Raw genomic sequence first — 16818 nt, 5'->3', positions numbered from 1 at the left:
TTATCAGAGATGTGTCATCACATATATACACACACACAAAAGGGACTATATTAATATTTCAATGAATTGGTTCATATTCTTGGCTAGAAATCTAAGTTTATTTGCTGCAGGTATCTGTTGTATTTGGAATCCAGGACTGCTATATGTAGTTCTAAGGGTCTGACTGTCTTTTACCTCTAACAGTGTAGATAATCTGTCACTGAGTACGTTTAACACATTAATTTTTCCATGTGTTGAGTGATCAAGAGACATGATTTCTTTTGTGATTGGACAGTTTAGCACTAATTACAAGAAAGATAGTAATGTCTTCTCAGAGAACAAACTTCTTTGAAGTAAGCGAGTGGAAAACAATAAGATCTCAGTTTATATTGCCAACCATTTCACCATTTATTATCCTGTGGTCTGTGCAGCCTCATGCATGTTGACCATGTGTCTGGTGGATGTTGGATAGAAAGAGGTACTGTTTATAGGGAACTCTTAATTTGATTTTCTGTTAATTATTTTTGGCGGACAGATCGATGTTGTCTTTGGAATTGCTATCCTTTCTCTGGTAGGCAGAATGTTTTGGGCTTGAGTTTTTTAATATTTGGGTTCTTTTAAAATAAATTGGATCACCTGTTTCTGACAAATCTTTATATTGTTCTTCATTCTGTGTTATTCCACACCTTCTTCCATTAAGCTATGTGATTTTACGTGCCAGTGTGTCCAGGAACCTGTTGCTTAAAATTTTAGAAGGCTTATATAATACCATTGTGCTTGTCTGAGGCCTCATGCTGTCTTGAGTTGATGTGAGAAGAGCTTGTCAAGCTCTTCTTGTCTACTGCATGATATACATGGTAGGACAGCTTGAAATAACTATTGCAATTTAATGAGTTAATGAAAGTTACTTTGTTCTAGTAATTTACTTTTTAAAAACATTGTTTAATTTCTAGGTTCTATCTAGAATAGTGTGATATAGCCAAAAGCCTTGTTAAATTTCCTTACTCTACAATTCTCTGTATATACTAATTGAATACTTTGGAAATGTGTTTTCTTTATAGCAAATTCTTCTTTCATATCCAGAGACTAAGCCATATCTGTTCATATGAAATATTACTGCTTTAGCACAGTGAGTCTTAAATAAGAAGCAGGTTATTGCTCCCATAAAGCAAGTCTTGCATTCCCTCTAGACTTTGTTCCGTGTGTCTGTTGCTGGAGGTTTGTGTGCAGTTGCTGTGGTCAGAGTTCATGCAAACAGAGCAAAAGCAATAGTGAAGTGGTATCAGTTTAGGTTGTCATTCTGAATATAAGTTTATTTGTGGTACATCTTTCTGTCAGAAATCAAGATGTATTTATATAAAACAGAAATGCCCTTTTCTGAAGGCATTGTATTTTTAAATACGAAGTCTTAATGTTCCCATTCTATTGGGAAAAAAGGTCTTCTGTCTACTGTAGAATATAAGAAGTAACTGCAATGTTGCTCTTAAAGCAAATTGCAGTGTCATGGTTTACATGGGTGCATTTATCTACAGGGATTGCCATTCCTTATCTGCCGTGGTGTGTTAAAAATGTGTAGCAATGTTGCTTGCTGTCTTCCAAATGAAAGGTTTATCTGTTCCTTTATGATCTGATTAAATGCTCCAAGGATAGAAGAATTGTAGTTCTTTTTAGATCCTTATAGAATTAATTCATGAAACTTCTCTGGGTCTATTTACTTCTTTAGACTTTAGGTTAACAGCATCCACATTCTTCCTTGTAATGGATTAGGGATTCTTTTGTTTTTGTTAATTTTTAGAAAATTTCTTAGAAATTTGGCTGAAATTTGCTGTCTCTTCTGAGTTTTGCTGTGCTTTAAATAGGAAGTATTGCTATGCTACTTATTCTAAAAGTGTTGCAGTCTAGAAGCTTGTCAGCTCTGCCTTTTGCATCTTACTCTGCTTTACCAATTTTTCAAGAGCTTAGTTAGATTTGGTTGTGTGGTTGTTTCTCCTGTCCTTGTTGTTTGAAATCTGTTTTATTTTCAAGATTCACATGCCTCTCTGATAATGTTTCTTCAGTTTTGTTAATAACTTTTAGTATTGCTTTATTATAACTTAATAATGTTTTTATATTTCTTGATCTTGCCTTATTATTTAGAAATATATGAGCAAATTAATTTGTGTTTATATTTAAAACACTGAAGATTAAAGACCCTTGACTTTTTTGTATATATGTATATGTACCTTACTCTCAAAGCTTAGGTTAATAAATGTATATGGTGAAAAGCTGAGATTGATGTATTTATATGTATGTGTATGTTGAAAATTCTTTCATTTCCTTGTTTTAGACTTCTATACATATGTATGTAATGGCAGAGCAAATAATTTATAAGTAGTTTCATCGTTCATTGTAACTAGGTGCAAGTGATATCAAACTGGCATTGAACTAGTCTTGTAGTATGTCTTTTAAAAATATTACTGTATTTTAAAAAATATACTGTCTCTAAGCTTGCGTTTCTTCATCCTTCAAATATATTTTTCTAGCACACTTTGGAGCTTCAGGGAATACCCTCTTTTGAACTGTTTAAATTTATTGACCCAAGAAGAATAAGACTCAAAATATATTTCCCCCTTTATTTCACACAGACAGCTTCCCATTTTATGAATGTATTTTAAGAATTTTTAAAAAAAAAAATTATAGGAAGCAGTGATAGAAGGTTCATAAAGGATAGCTGCCAATAATTTTAAATTTAGGCTTTGTTACATAAAACCTGTATGGGTTTTTATTTTATATCTAGGATATAATATACCTACTGCTGAAAGTCAAGCTGGTGTTTCTATAGACAGCAAGAAAACAGAAAATAGCTTCTGGTTAACTTTTATGAGTGACGGAGTCTACCCTAATAAAAAAAAAAGTGCTTTTATGAAGTTTAATTAACTGAACTTTGTAGTACAAAGAGTTCTGGTAAATAAACTCCATCAAGAAAAAAAATTATTTATGAAAAATGGTGATTCTGAAATTAATCTGTGGTTTTATTTTTGGTAATCAGATGAATGTGAGGTTGGTAAGCAGTGCTGTGGCTGAGCCAAAGCAAGTCTTGTATTGGTTAAGGCTTTGGTATACACAGGATCAATGATACTCTTCTTGGAATAACGTGGCCAGTTCACAGTGGGCTGGAAAACTGCAATGCAGCCAGTAAAGAACTTCTCAGGAACAGTTCAAGGTTTGGAAAGCCTGTATTCTGGAGGATGACTGAAGTTCAGGCTAGGTTTTGTTTTTTTTAGAGAAGGTTGGAAGTGATTCAGTGTGTATATAGCAAAGCCTTTCTGTGTTTAAGTGCTGATGGTTTAGTGCTTTCTAATCAGTTACGCCAAAATATGACAAGATGTATTTGCTGAATGGTGAGGATAAGCAAATTTCATCTGATAATCTCATGTACTGTTATAAAGGGAAGACAGCTTAAATATTGGAACAGCTTGTATGAGGTGGGTTTTATGCCAGTAGCAGGTTTTGGAGGGTTTTTAGATCAGTATTTGCTGAATTTAAAGAAGCTTGAGCTCGAATGCTTTAGGAGACTCATGAACTTTAATGTGGATGTGTTGAATATTCTAGCTAATGTAACTTTGAATTTGAGTGTTTATGTGGGACTTTAAACTTACTGAAGTTGATGTTCTTTTGCTTTACAGGTTTAACTGGTTTACTTTAACATTTATGAGCATCTCTGAACTGATGTGACCTTAAATGTGTGCTGTGGGTCAGTCAGAAGTTAATGGATTTGGTGCGTTCTGTTGTCATTTGATGTAACAGACAGCCTGTAACAGGTTTCTTCATGCTTATCCGGGTGGGAGAGTGGGACTGAGATTTTTCCTGCTTAACTTTAAGACTATAGAATCCACTTCAACAGGGGCTGCTGCCTCAGCACAGGGAGAAGTGAAACATGTGAGTAGTTTCCTGATGATCCATCGTTGTGCTTTGTGCCCAGCCCCACAGCAGCAGCTAGTGCCCTTGCAAACTACAGTCCCTGAACTTTGGATGGGCATTAGAACCAGAGTCATAAAATTGTTAAACTTGGAGAAGACCTTTCAAGATGAGGCCCAGCCATCAACTTAGCACCACAACTGCCATGTTCACCATTAAATCATGTCTTCATGTTTTCTGAACACTTTCGGGGGCGGTGACTACTGCTTTCCTGGGTACTCTCTTCCAGTGCTTTACAATCCTTTCTGTGAAGAAATTTTTTCTAGTATCTCATCTAAATCGCTGCCTGGTGCAACTCAAGGCCATTTCCTCTCATCCTGTCACGTGTTACCTGGGAGAAGAGACCGACTTCCACCTCACTGCAGCCTCCTTTCAGGTGGTTGTAGAGAGCAATAAGGTCTTCCTTGAGCCTCCTTTTCTCCAGGCTAAACACTCCTAGCTCCCCCAGATGATCCTCATGAAACTTGTGCTCCAGACCCCTTCCCTAGCTCCAGTGTCCTTCTCTGGACTCATTTAGGCAGGATTAAATGAAAAAAACTGTAACTATCTTCCTTTTTGCCTGGTATAATTGCAGCCATGTTGTCATCATTGCATTTTGTGAGGGGTTGAGGTGGTGGAGTGCCTTCTTCGTTCTCTAGACCAAAGCTAGAAGGAATTGTCTTCACTTGTAGGAATTCCTGCAGATGGAATGAGAGGAAGGCTGGGGTTGCAAATTCTGTTATTGTGGCAATGTTGAGAGCAAAATGAGACCCACTTTCCTGTGATCCAGCCTGTGTTCTGGTATGCTTACTTTTCTTCTGAAGCCCCGTAACCCTCTGTTCTCATTAGGCAGCTCTAGCCTGCAGAGAAGTTGAATGAGTGTTGCCTTCATTTGTCCACAGTAAATGTGGAAGTGACATGTGGCTGGACAGCTCAGAAGGAGGTGGCAAGAAGGTTTCTGCAATGGTTCTGATAGGCTCTCAGATCTTGTCAGTCTACTGATTGAAAAGAACACGTAGAAAGCTTGCCCTGATAGACCCTCCCAGTAACCATAAATAAGACAAAGGCAAAAGGATACCAAAGAACCCATAAACTCTGTTTCTAGAGTCATGTTGTTTTGCTGTGAAGTCCTGTTTTCATATTTAAAATAGTTTGGTCCCTTCTTATTTCAGAGATGTTACCTTGAAGTCTGAACCTTTGTTGCCCATAGTCTTTACTACTTCTGTCTTTCCTTGTAGTCATTTGCTGTGCCCTTAATGAGAAAAGAGTCACTTGTTTACATTGTCTTTATTCAAAGGTACTGTTTCGAACTGTGCTTTTTGAAACTTGTTATTCCAGTATTTTCCTTCAGCAGTTGAAGGGATTATTATCACTTTCTGGAATCTGCATCATATTGCCCTATTTTTTCACATCTGTTGAAAAATCTACCTAGTAAACAATGGTGACTTCAAGAATTTTCCTGTTCATCAGTGTAATCAGTTCTGCACTTTTAGCCTTTTATGGCTAAATAATTCTTACTGTACAAGTACATCAAGGTTGGGAAGCATCACCTAGTATATCTCAAAGAAAACTGAGAGCCTGTAGTAGCTATGTTTTGTATTTTGTCTAAGTACTTAACTGTATGATGTTATTCTGATCTTGTTTTCAATAAAAATTTAGAAAACTTAATGTAAAATATCGTTCTTGGGAAGTAATATGTTTGTATTGTCCTTGTGATGGCCTTAAATGCTGCCTTTATACTGCTATGATTGCTGACCTCTGTATGGTATGTGTGTAATTTCACATCTCAGTACCTGCTTTTAGGCAGATCTAACAGGTATGAAGAATAGGCAGCAGCAGTATCTTGTTCCCCATCCTGCTTATGTGTTCCTGCCATTTTACTTGTGTTGGATCTGTCGGCTGCATCATGACTTGGTTCACCTGGGAAACAAGTTTCCTCAATGTCTTCTCCCATCCCTTCCAAAAACAACCTGGCTCTTGAAAAGAGCAAACCCCAAACACTAACCAATCAGCCAGTTCTGACCTGTATCTACAGAACTGCTAGGTCAGGTGCAAAAAAAAATAATTTAAAAAATGGTTGACTCGAGTGGCCTAAAAACTGGGAGGTGGGGGGAGAGAAAAGGACCACAGTTTTTGGTAATGGCTTGCTTCTAGATTAGCTGTAACATGAAGCCCTGTATTATTTTGGCCATACAGATCAGGATGACATAGCATTGCTTTCTAACCATATGTAATCTTGTGTCAAATGTCCTTCTGTAACTCGTGTGTTAACTGCTACCCTTGTTGCTGAAATAATTAAAAAGAGTATTAATATGGCATTGAGATGCAAGCTTGTTGCTGCAAAGGGGAGGTCCTTGCAAGTAGCCACAGGGGCTGTTGGAACTTTCAGTAAAGTGATTCAGCTCACTGAGTAGGCAGGGGACTAATCACCTCTTTTTTATTTATATTTTTAAGTCTTTTATCTTAAGGATTAGAGCATTGTACACTGATGGTTCAGATTAGTCTAAAGTTTTATGCAAGACCACTGCCAATACATTGTTTATGAAGCTTCTTCCATCAGCCAACTGTAGAGCTGAAAAAAGAGAGAGTGTGTATGTATTTATGCCCAGGCTTAGGTGCATTAGTTCTGTGGGCTGGTTCCCCATTTTTTTCTCAGATAGACTTCCTGGCACAAAGCTTGTCATCTAGAATGTGGTTAGTCCTGCCATCAGGTGGCTGCCAGTCTATTAATCTGATGTTCTCATGAACCTCTAAAACATTTTGGTTGAAAACTTCTTTACCTACCTCTGTCATAATCTGGTGCACTTACACAGTTATTATGTTTTTGTTGCATTTTTAATGTGAATGTTAGTCTGTATTGCTCAGATAACTTTCTTTTACTTAAGTATACTTTGGCATTTATACAAATTTTTGGGTCAAATTTCTTACTCTAAGTGTCCATGTGGTCTGTATGCACATAGTTGTATAAAAGCAGAAGAGTCACGTTCTTTACACTTAAGGGAACATTATGGCATGTTGCAGAGTGTGTTGGTAAGCATTTTTAAATGTTTGAGTGTTGAACTCTCAGAAACTGTTATTTGGAAAAAGTTGGTTAGACTCAGAAATACTGAACTTCAAAAGGGAAGTTTCCCAGTGAATAGGTTTAAGGAGTGTATTAGTTCTAAAACATTGCAGTTCTTGTATTCAGTAGCCAGTGTTTTCAAACAAGTTCTTAAGGTTCTTTCATTATACTATTAAATTCTAAGCTGTTGCGTAACTGTTGGGATAAAAATGATCATATGGAGATATGGAGCTTTCTCCCTTTCTGCTTCCTTCAACAGTTCCTTGAAACAGCAAATTGTAAGAACAAAACAAAAACATAAAAGAGGAAGGCAGTATGGAAGTTATTTATGTGAATAGAAGGTGTTTTTACCAGTAACTAGAGTCAGGGTAAAATTTGTAAAGGCAAAAAGTGGAAAATAATAAAGGGTTTCCAGAAAAATGTTTTTCAGGGACTGAAATGATGAGCTTGACAGAAATCTGACTTGAACATCCTGAGCTATTGTAGTGTTGATACATTTGTACAACTCCATTAGTAGTAAGAGTTTTGAAGAAGGATTGGCCTATGTGTGTTCTGTAAAGGGAGTAGTGGAATTTAGTAGCATGTGAATGCAAAAGGGGTAGGAAAAGAGGGTTATAGCTTGATAGGCTGCAGAGCAGGAGTGCAAAAGATGTTGGAAATTGTGGTAAGTGGTAAAAAAGGGATTAAATCAATGACCTATGAAGTAAATCTGATCTGTAACTTGAATTTTGAATTTAATTTGATGTAACGGCTAAACAGGAACAGATGTAAGCTTTAGAGCAAGTGATTTTGGGCAATGGAGAAGGGGTTTGTGTGCCTCATATTTGCTGTTGGAAGTTTTTTTCTGGTATAGAGGAGGGAGTAATTATAAACCCCCTGTGTCCTATTGATGTGAACTACTCCAGTGAAGAAGGTTTAAGATAGACAGAGATAAAGAATTCTGTGAACTAATGCTGATTTACTTTTGGTTCCAATTTCTTATTTGCTTTTGCTTCCAATTTTCCGTTTTGGGACCTTGTACAGTTCATCAATAACCAGATTCACTCAGTAAAATTCAGTTCCATTTGGAGCTTTGATTAAGGGTTACATTTTTGTATTTCTTGCCTTCTTGGTGACTATTCATAAGAGGTGAGTAGATGGTCTGTTGGGATTGCCATAGGACCACGTAAGTCACTCATTAATCTTTCTGTGTCTCTGTAAGTGGATTTCCTGGGAAAAGATCTACCCCAGTTGGTAGTTAGGTTCCCCCCCCCCCCATAAGGCAATGCCTTGGTAGATACGGTTATGAAGTAGTTATTTGCCTGGTGGACAGGGAAGGGAAGGATGATTCTTGTCAGCTCCACTAAGAATAAAAAATGTAAGTTAAAAGGATAGTGGCTGTAAGGGACAGGATTTTTTACTCTTCCACCAATGTGTTATGAAGCGAGGAAGGGGAAAGTGGCTGTAGGCAGGTGGGAATAGGAAGAGTATGGGTTCGTGTACACTTAGTGTTCCAAAGTAGTGGTTACCCATTCCTTTATGAAGTGAAATGTGTGCTGTTGTTCTGTTGTTGTCCAAGTTTCTTGCATTTGCTGGCTAAGAGCAGCCAGTTCAAGAAATATGTGTCTATATGCTTCTACTATAATATACTTTGGTAGAAGTTATAAATCCAGATCGCCCACTAGTTTGCAGCTCTGGGAAATCATGTGCTTAATATGACATGCCTAGGCTTGTGACAGCTGGGCTATAAAGAATCATTTCTATGGTGAAGGGCATGTGCCCAGGAAATGTGCCAAGGAGGCTGTGAATATGGACACTGTTAGAGATGACTCACACTACGGAAAACATGGAGCTTGTGGCTTTAGCATGTTGGCATGCAAACACAAAAGTCTGCTAAATGCCCTGCAGAAGGAATCTTTATTCAGCACTGTGACAGAACATTCATTGTTGTGGGTTTTTTTCCAAGCAAGTGGCTCTGCAAGCCCTATTACAACTAGCTTATGGCAAAAGAGATGCATTTAAAGATTAATTGTATACTACTGTAGTGATTGCAAGAGGTAATTGTTGAAACGTGTCTGCTGCATTAGATAGTAGACTTGACTAGTATGTATGTCTAGGAATTAAAATGTGACATTTTTTCTTGAGACCTGAAGAAGGCAGGAGTTTCAGAGCATTGGAGAATGATTCCAAAGGCAAACAGCTTTTTTTATACATGTATTCATGCATAAAATACTGTGTACTGAGGTGGTTCTGCTTAGTCTGAAGTGTCATGTTACCTGTGTTTTTCATGGACTTCACAGAGTCCAAACTGGAATGAACAGTTCTTTACTTAGTTTCTGTTCTGCATTGGCTACCCAGCAGATGCCTTTATTTTTTCCTTTGTGGTTGAACATGTTAGATGGCTGACAAACCTTGATTAAAGGACATAAATGCGCCACATGCAAAACCACAATGATTTCTTTGATTGCAGGGACCTTTTGGCCAGCTTGCAGTAAGGACTTGTGTTTAGAAGAGAACCTTTGGGCTCATCTGTATCTCCCTCCCCTCAAAGGGATGGCAGCCCCAGGACAGCTAGCATTCATCCTGACGCCAAGAGACTTCAAAGGAGGTAAGCGCCTCAGAAACGCTCCCCAGCCAAAATACTTGTCAGTCCTGCACTCCAGCGAGGTAATATTCTTTACTATAGCATTGCCATCATTCATGGCTCCTTCATGACAATTTTTATAAGAAATCTATGGGGTCTAATCAGCTGGTTGCAGCCCCCTTAAGATTCCCAAAGTTGTCCGTCGCTGTCGATTTGCCTAAGAATGTGCCCCCAGTGGAAGGGAAAAAGATATGTTACACTTCTGGGGTATAACTCAGACATATGCTCCCATCATTCCCTTAGTTTTTTGTTTTCATATTTTGGATGAGGTTCAAACTTGAGCTTTTCTCAATTCATGACTGTTAAGGTTAAAGTTGGAGGAAGAACAAAAAGAAATCAAAACCAAACACTGCTTACTTAGCACAGTTTTAAACCTGTTTTTAAAATAGATTTCTGAATTATCGCTTTATATCCAGATGATTTCCACCCAAGTCTTTGTGTGCTTGAATTTCTAGTGAGCATTATTCCAGAAAAGTTCTGTAGAAATAAATTACTGGATTTTATTCTCCTTGAGGGAAATATGTCCTTAGGAATTATTTTTCCATGTTAGAGATGCTACCTACATGAAGCACAGTCTTCCAAATGCCTATGGAAAAGTAATTTAGTGGAGAAAGCAATTTAAAATAAACAGAAGTTTACTTTGATATCATAAATTTAAACACAAAATGCCCATGGTAGCTTTTTAAAATTTATTTTTTTGTAAAAGCCGACTTTCAAGGAGTGACTTCCACCCCTTCTCCACCTAAATCAGGTGAATTGTATGAATACTCAGCTCTAGATCTTTCTTTTCACATTCTTATTCCAGTATATTATATATATCATGTATATTTTATATATGTATATATATATATATATATTATAGTATATTCCAGTATATTCTTATATATGAAAACTAAGAATATGACTGGCATCATAAGGAAGAACCTTCTAGGGGTTTTGCTGTGTTGGTTTTTTTCTTTTCTTTTAGTGGGAATATTTGGGCATTAGTGAAGATGTTCATGTTTGCTGAACAGGTACTAATTTTTTTTTTTTTTGAAGGGGGGGTGGATTTGGAGAGTATAGTTGGCACTCAGACCATTTAAGCTTTATCTATTAGTAAGTCCTGTAAAATTTTGCCTTGTTTTTTCCATCTATGATGAGAGTATATTACTTAGCTGTTGGACTGACTTCTTTAAACCTAAATAAGAGGTATCTGATTATGTAGAGCACTTTTAATACCCGCCATCTAGCCATTCTTACTGGGCTCTACCACATAAGCATAAAGGTTCTGTAGATTGTAACTTAAATATATTGAGGTAGTAAAGAAGTGAATTGTCCTGGAAAATAACATCATGCCTAATTCTACACTTACATATGGGGAAGAGATTTGCCCATGGATATTCTGAATAATTAAAATGTTTATAGGTCCTGACTTTGCTGATAGATCAAATCAGCTTGAGTTTTGCTTGACTGTGTTCAAACGAAGCTTGGTTGTTGGTTTTTATTGGTTGGAGGATTTTTTTTGTGTTTGGTGGTTTTATTCCTCAGATTATTCTATGATTCTTTTACAGTAGTCAGCTTCCTTAGTTTTGCTGGAAAATTTTCTTTTGTAATCTTCTACACTTCTTACATTATTTAACTCTAGGAATTTGAGATTTTTTTCTTAATATGCAATCTTATCACAGTGTCTTATTTCTATACGTCTTCTTCTGGTGTTCAAAAAGGCAAAAAAAAATTCAACTTCAAAGAAGGAATCTTTTAGAAGACTACAGATCTTTTGCTGGGAATTATTCTGACACGTCTTTCTTTTCTCTACAAGACATTACTGAATGTGCTGGCATGAGCAGTAGTGCACTGCAGTAAATATTACTGGGTTCATTCTCTTCCTTTAAGACAAACTATATTACAGATGTAGTTTATTAATGGATTGCCCTCCCTGTGAGCAGATGAGAAGGAAACAAAGGCAACTTTCCTTTCCTTCATTTGGTCTGCCTTTTACTGTCAGTGAAAGTGGAGGTGATTTTGTTTGTGGGGTTTTTTTTTGGGGGGGGTTTTGTTCGATTTTTGTTGTTGTTGTTTGGTTGGTTTGGTTTTTTGTGGGGGGATATTTTTAAATAAATTTGGTCTTATGCCTGCTTCTCTAGCAATTCAGCAAGGAAGAGTAGAAACAGGACTGAGAATTGCTAGACCGCTTTCTAGTCTAAAAGTGTCTGTTGATGGACATTGCTTCTGGTAAAATGAGACACCTAGCTATAGGCAGGAAGTGTTATATTATTTGGAGGCTCTGGAATTCATGAAATACTTAAAGAATTCCTTTTAAAGGTGAATCTAGTTACTGTTATTGTCAGTTTTTCCTGGAGAAAGCTGATGTTCAAAGCAACATTCTTTCTCTTTGGAGCCTTTCAAATTGATAGTAGAACTCATTCATTTAGAAAGCAAAATCAATTTAAACTGTTTTCTTTAGTAGTATACGAGATGATCTACTTTGGAATGGCAAGATCATTAGTCATACTTTCTTGATTAATAGTTAATCTGTATTTCATAGCATCTGCTCTTGGTCCTCTAACACCTCAAAACCCCTAGGTGGTATATTAATTTGCAAGGTTAAAGATAACTAATTCATGGTGTCTGTTGGTGTTTCAGTAATTTTTTACCTTTCTAAGAAAACAGGACAGTACTTGAAGATTCTGCTCTAAGACATGAATTGTTAGTTGTGTCAGGGTGGGGAGGGAGAGGACAGTTTATCCAGAGAATGTCTTTGGTGGCCAAGAAGAAAACCTTTGTATGTGTAGTGTCATTATCTCATAAAATAGTTTCTCTTGTTCTTTGAAACCAACAATCATCTTTCCATGCCATCTGACTTTCAAGTGCTTTGAAACAAGTGTCTTTAGAAAATACTAGAGTTTGGTTTTGCTTAATGAAATCTGTAACAACATAAGCAAATAGCTTTCAAATAAAACACCGATCTATATAATTTCATGTTGTTGTAGTAGTAGGAATTAGATGAAAGAACATTAGCAGATGATTAGATTGTCAAAGAAAAGTTCAAGTAAAGGATTAGCTGCACTGTGGAACTCTGTGCTCCATAGGAAGTGTTGGAATAATGGTGGTATTCTTACTCCTTGTTAATGAGGCTAAAAAAATTCTGTTCTTTCAGATATGGAGAAAAAAATACAGTGCTTACTGAGATTGCCTTCAAGAACAAACTATACTGTCTTAGAAAGATGTGTATTAGCATAAAAGGTATTTTTTTCTGTCTTTGTCTTCTGTGAAGACAATTCCAAAAACTTTTGAAAGCATTATAGCCTTTCCCTGATAGCTGTTAAACAGCCATAGGACTGTAATTTTGGAATAATAGGAGTGATCTGTCCATTTGCAGTGGAAAGGACTTTATTTACTACTTACACTAACAGAATTGGGTACCTATAGTGTTCGAATTTTGGAGAAACTTAATTTGAGTATCTGACTTTTGATATCAGTGATTCTATCCTTTGTCACATCCTTGCTGGCTGTTGAAAGAGTTATTCTATGGCATTGAGCAATCAGACTGGCATCTGGATAGGCTGCTGGAAGTTCAGAGATGCATTGCTTACCTTCTGTCCCTTTCCAAGGATTGTGTACTTAGAAGAATGGAATGAAAGAGCAGATAGTGTTACACTCCTCATTCTATGCTGTCAACATATGGCAGCACTGGGTGTAGTTCTGATTAGATGTAAATTGAGCCAAAAATATATAATATGTGTGTGTATATATATATATATATATGTAACATTTATAATTAGTCAAAAAATGACAAGAATTGAGGCCATGAGGTAGATCTGAATTGTATTCCTTAGCAAAATTGTTCATTTGCTGAATAACAGTAATAGCCACCCTGTAGTTACTCCTGAAGAACTCAATTTTGGCAGTTGGTATCTGTTCTAATAATAATCTGTGGGTCTACAAATTGAACAGTCAGCTGTTGGAAAGTTTGCAAATCCTGATGAATTTCAAGGATCTAATGGCAATACATCAACTCATAGGTGTCCTCTCTAAAGCCTTAAATAATTATTTTCTTGTATGTGTATTATTTGTTATGATAGTATGAGCTCCAGGGAAAGGACATTTACAATATTTTGGAGGTCTTGGTACTTCTTGATACATGTTTTCAGATTTGAGACAGTTGGTGACCTTTAGTGCTGTGGAAAGTTTTGGGAGCAGGAACCACAAATATGTAAATACCATTTCCTGTCGCTGCCGGAATGCATCATTTATGGCATCATACCAAATGTAATTTTTTTGTGCTTGATCTGTATCTTTGTATGTAATCTCCCAATATCCATGTGTGTTAATAAATAATGAGAGCTCAAATACTGGTGTTCTTCATCTTGTATAATGAGATAGTGGCTACAGTTGTGACTTGATATTGAAAGGAGAGGGTGAATAAATAAGATGATGCCTGAAGCTGTGCTTGATGACTGTGAGGAAAGGAAGGCACTTTGAAGAATTCAGGTATATGAATTATCATATCCTTTAAGATATATTTCTCTGGTTAATCATTCTTCCTCTTGTTATGAAGGGTATCGGAGTGATAAATGTTTTCAGATTCATTTTAGACAGGTAGTTTTGTGCTTCTTCGGTGGGTTACATGGCTTGTTTTGGGGCAGGCCCTTCTTTTTTGGGGGGTGTGGGGTGGATGGAAGCATCTTTGGCATTACATGATTCTGCCACCTGGTGGCTTTGATGAACAGCAGCGACTTCAGATGCAGTTAAAAGCACAAGGGTGAATAGGTCCTGAAAATATCCTTCTTTCTTTCAAAAATGGAGGGAATCAGTTGGAAAGGTGGCTTAAAGTAGATATGGAAGACAAGATCCGTGATGTCTGCATCTTGTTTTTCAAGTCAAGCATTTAAGAATTAGTATGTGAGGATTTAAAAAACTTGATTGCTACATGTGTCAGGCTTCTATGGGCTTTAAATACAAAGTTACAGAAGACAAATCTCCATGTAATGGTAACAACTTGTACCAGGAATGCAATTTAGAAAAGTTACCCTGTTGTGTGCATTGTGTGTTTCAAGGTTCTTTTAATCTGGTTTCTTATGCTTGGAGAATTATGAATATTAATACTAAATTTATACCAGTACTTAAATATCAGAGTCTTTTCCTGGCCCTTATTACTTTGGCATAACTGAAATGTTTATTAAACAAATTATCTTACATCATGTTGTGCAGTGAATATCAGTTTTGGTACTAGTTTGTTCTTTTCAGATCACTTGAGGTTGTGTCTTCTAGTTTTTCAATATTCTGTGTTTTTCTCCTAATCCAGTGATGGTAAAATTTCTGTATATAGATCAACTTAGAAAATATATTATGTTATGTCAATCAGATATATTATTTCTAGCTTGTAATTGTTCATATGTATTTAAATGCTTGCAAATAGAGATTCTCAGTGGAATTTGGACATGGCTTGTGTCCATAACTAAACAAGCTTTTTACACATGTTTATAAATACACTTTGTTCTGGTGCTAATTTTGTACCATAAATTTAAGGTGGGAAATACCTTTTCTCACAGTGAGTTCAGGTTGGGAAATTGTCTTTCTCACAATAGGTGTGGGGAGATTTTACTTCACTTTAAAACAAACATGCTTACTGTTATTACTACAGTTTTCAAATTGCACAGGTCATTCAGTGCACTTACTTCAGAGTCCTTCCAGTCCTTCTCTTTTGTGATTGTGTTAGATTTTCCTCTGCAGTCTCTCCTTCGCACAAGAAAGGAGATTTAGAAACAATTTCCTCCGTACATGCTTTTGTTGATTGCTTTAGCTTGGTCTCTCCTGTATAATATCATTGTGCTAAGAAATGTGTATGTTCTTCACATAAAAGAAATACAAAGCATCTCTGAAGGTAGGCCTCTCCCATGTTTATTCACATTTTTTTTAACTTTGTAAGGACTTACAAACAAACATGTTAAACTTGATTACTTGTTTCTGTAAGTCTTCTGTACTCCTCAAATTTCAGTTTAAAATGTACCTTTGAGACTCTGTAGGAGTTTTTTGGTGGATGGCCTTTTCTCCAGTGTACAGTCTTTGATTTTTACGTACTAGAAATTCTTTACCTACTGTGTCTGCACTTATTTTGCAAGTACTTTCATGGTATAGAAGTAACTTGATAAAGGAAACTTCATTAGAGCTGAAGTTGCTGCTGTAAGGTTTTCTGTGGTTCCAGAGTTAAAATCAGAAGTCAGACCTCGAGAAGAGCAACCGTAGTTTGGAAATGATCTACAGAAACTCTTAACAGAGCTTCTTCTAGATTCCAAAGCTGTTCCTTTCCTCAGTTTCATGGTGTCAGAGGAAAACCTCTTGTTCTTGCTGTGAAAAAGGAAATGTTCCATGTGCCCTCATTAATCTGCTCATCTAAGTTTATAGAGAAATAATAATCCTAAATTTGGATGGATGACTCACCATGGCTTCATGTATTTTGAAGAAGATTCAATGCTGTGTTGTGGCTGATGCTTAAAAGAAGAAAACTGGTCGTTTTTCAGATCTTGAAATGGAGCACTGAATGTTGCTAGTGTCAGGATATAAATGTATCATCTTCTTGAAAGTATAAGTGGTTACGTGTAATATATAATTACTAATCTAGGCTATGGAAGAAAATTTAGTGCTTTTGGAGTTCTGTTTGTGAGAAAAAGGGGAATATATACCGAAGAGGGTGAGAAGTTCAAGCAAAAAAAAGAATTTGGGCAGCTTTAAAAAGCAAAGTGACAATAGGTGTTGGGGAATGTGAAGCATGCCAGAGATACTCAGGAAAGAAGGAGGCCCGTTGCTGTGGTGATGCCAAAGTCAATAGTAGTGCTGCGCTGGCCTTGTGCTGTTGTTAGAAGGCATTCTCTCTGGTTTGCATGCCCACGTTTTGGTAGTGGGGGGGCCACAGGGGCAGCTTCTGTGAGAAGCTGCTGGAAGCTTTCCCCAAGTCCCGTAGAGCCAGTGCCAGCTGGCTCCAGGACGGATGTGCTGCTGGCCAAAGCTGAGCCTGTAAGCGACTATGGCAGTGCCTTTGGGATAACACATTTAAGAAGGGAGGAAAAAAACTGCACAACTGCAGCTGGAGAGAGGAGTGAGAGTAAGTGAGAGGAACAGCTCTGCAAACACCAAGGTCAGTGGAGAAGGGGGGGAGGAGGTGCTCTGAATGCTGGAGCTGAGATTCTCCTGCAGCCCCTGGTGCAGAGCATGGTGAGAGAGCTGTGGCACTGCAGCCCAT

The 16818-nt window shown here is 37.1% G+C and overlaps 1 protein-coding gene across 3 annotated transcripts in view; it reads left to right on the top strand.

Annotated features, from left to right (window-relative positions):
- Positions 1-16818, top strand: part of STK24 (serine/threonine kinase 24) — a 54003-nt gene that overhangs the window by 16509 nt on the left and 20676 nt on the right. Inside the window, exon 2 of one of the 3 annotated variants that reach the window (XM_048295833.1) lies at positions 9426-9563. The exons of 1 other annotated variant lie outside the window; for it this stretch is intronic. The gene's annotated coding sequence lies outside the window, so the exon portion shown is untranslated. Of the gene's footprint in view, positions 1-9425; positions 9564-11895; positions 11901-16818 lie in introns of those variants that run through there. One more of the 3 variants, XM_048295834.1, reaches the window with a different exon arrangement.

This window comes from Corvus hawaiiensis, chromosome 2, assembly GCF_020740725.1.
Source record: "Corvus hawaiiensis isolate bCorHaw1 chromosome 2, bCorHaw1.pri.cur, whole genome shotgun sequence".
Lineage (NCBI taxonomy): Eukaryota > Metazoa > Chordata > Aves > Passeriformes > Corvidae > Corvus > Corvus hawaiiensis.
The sequence above is the reverse complement of the archived record's forward strand: the minus strand, read 5'-3'. Positions and strand labels throughout refer to the sequence as shown.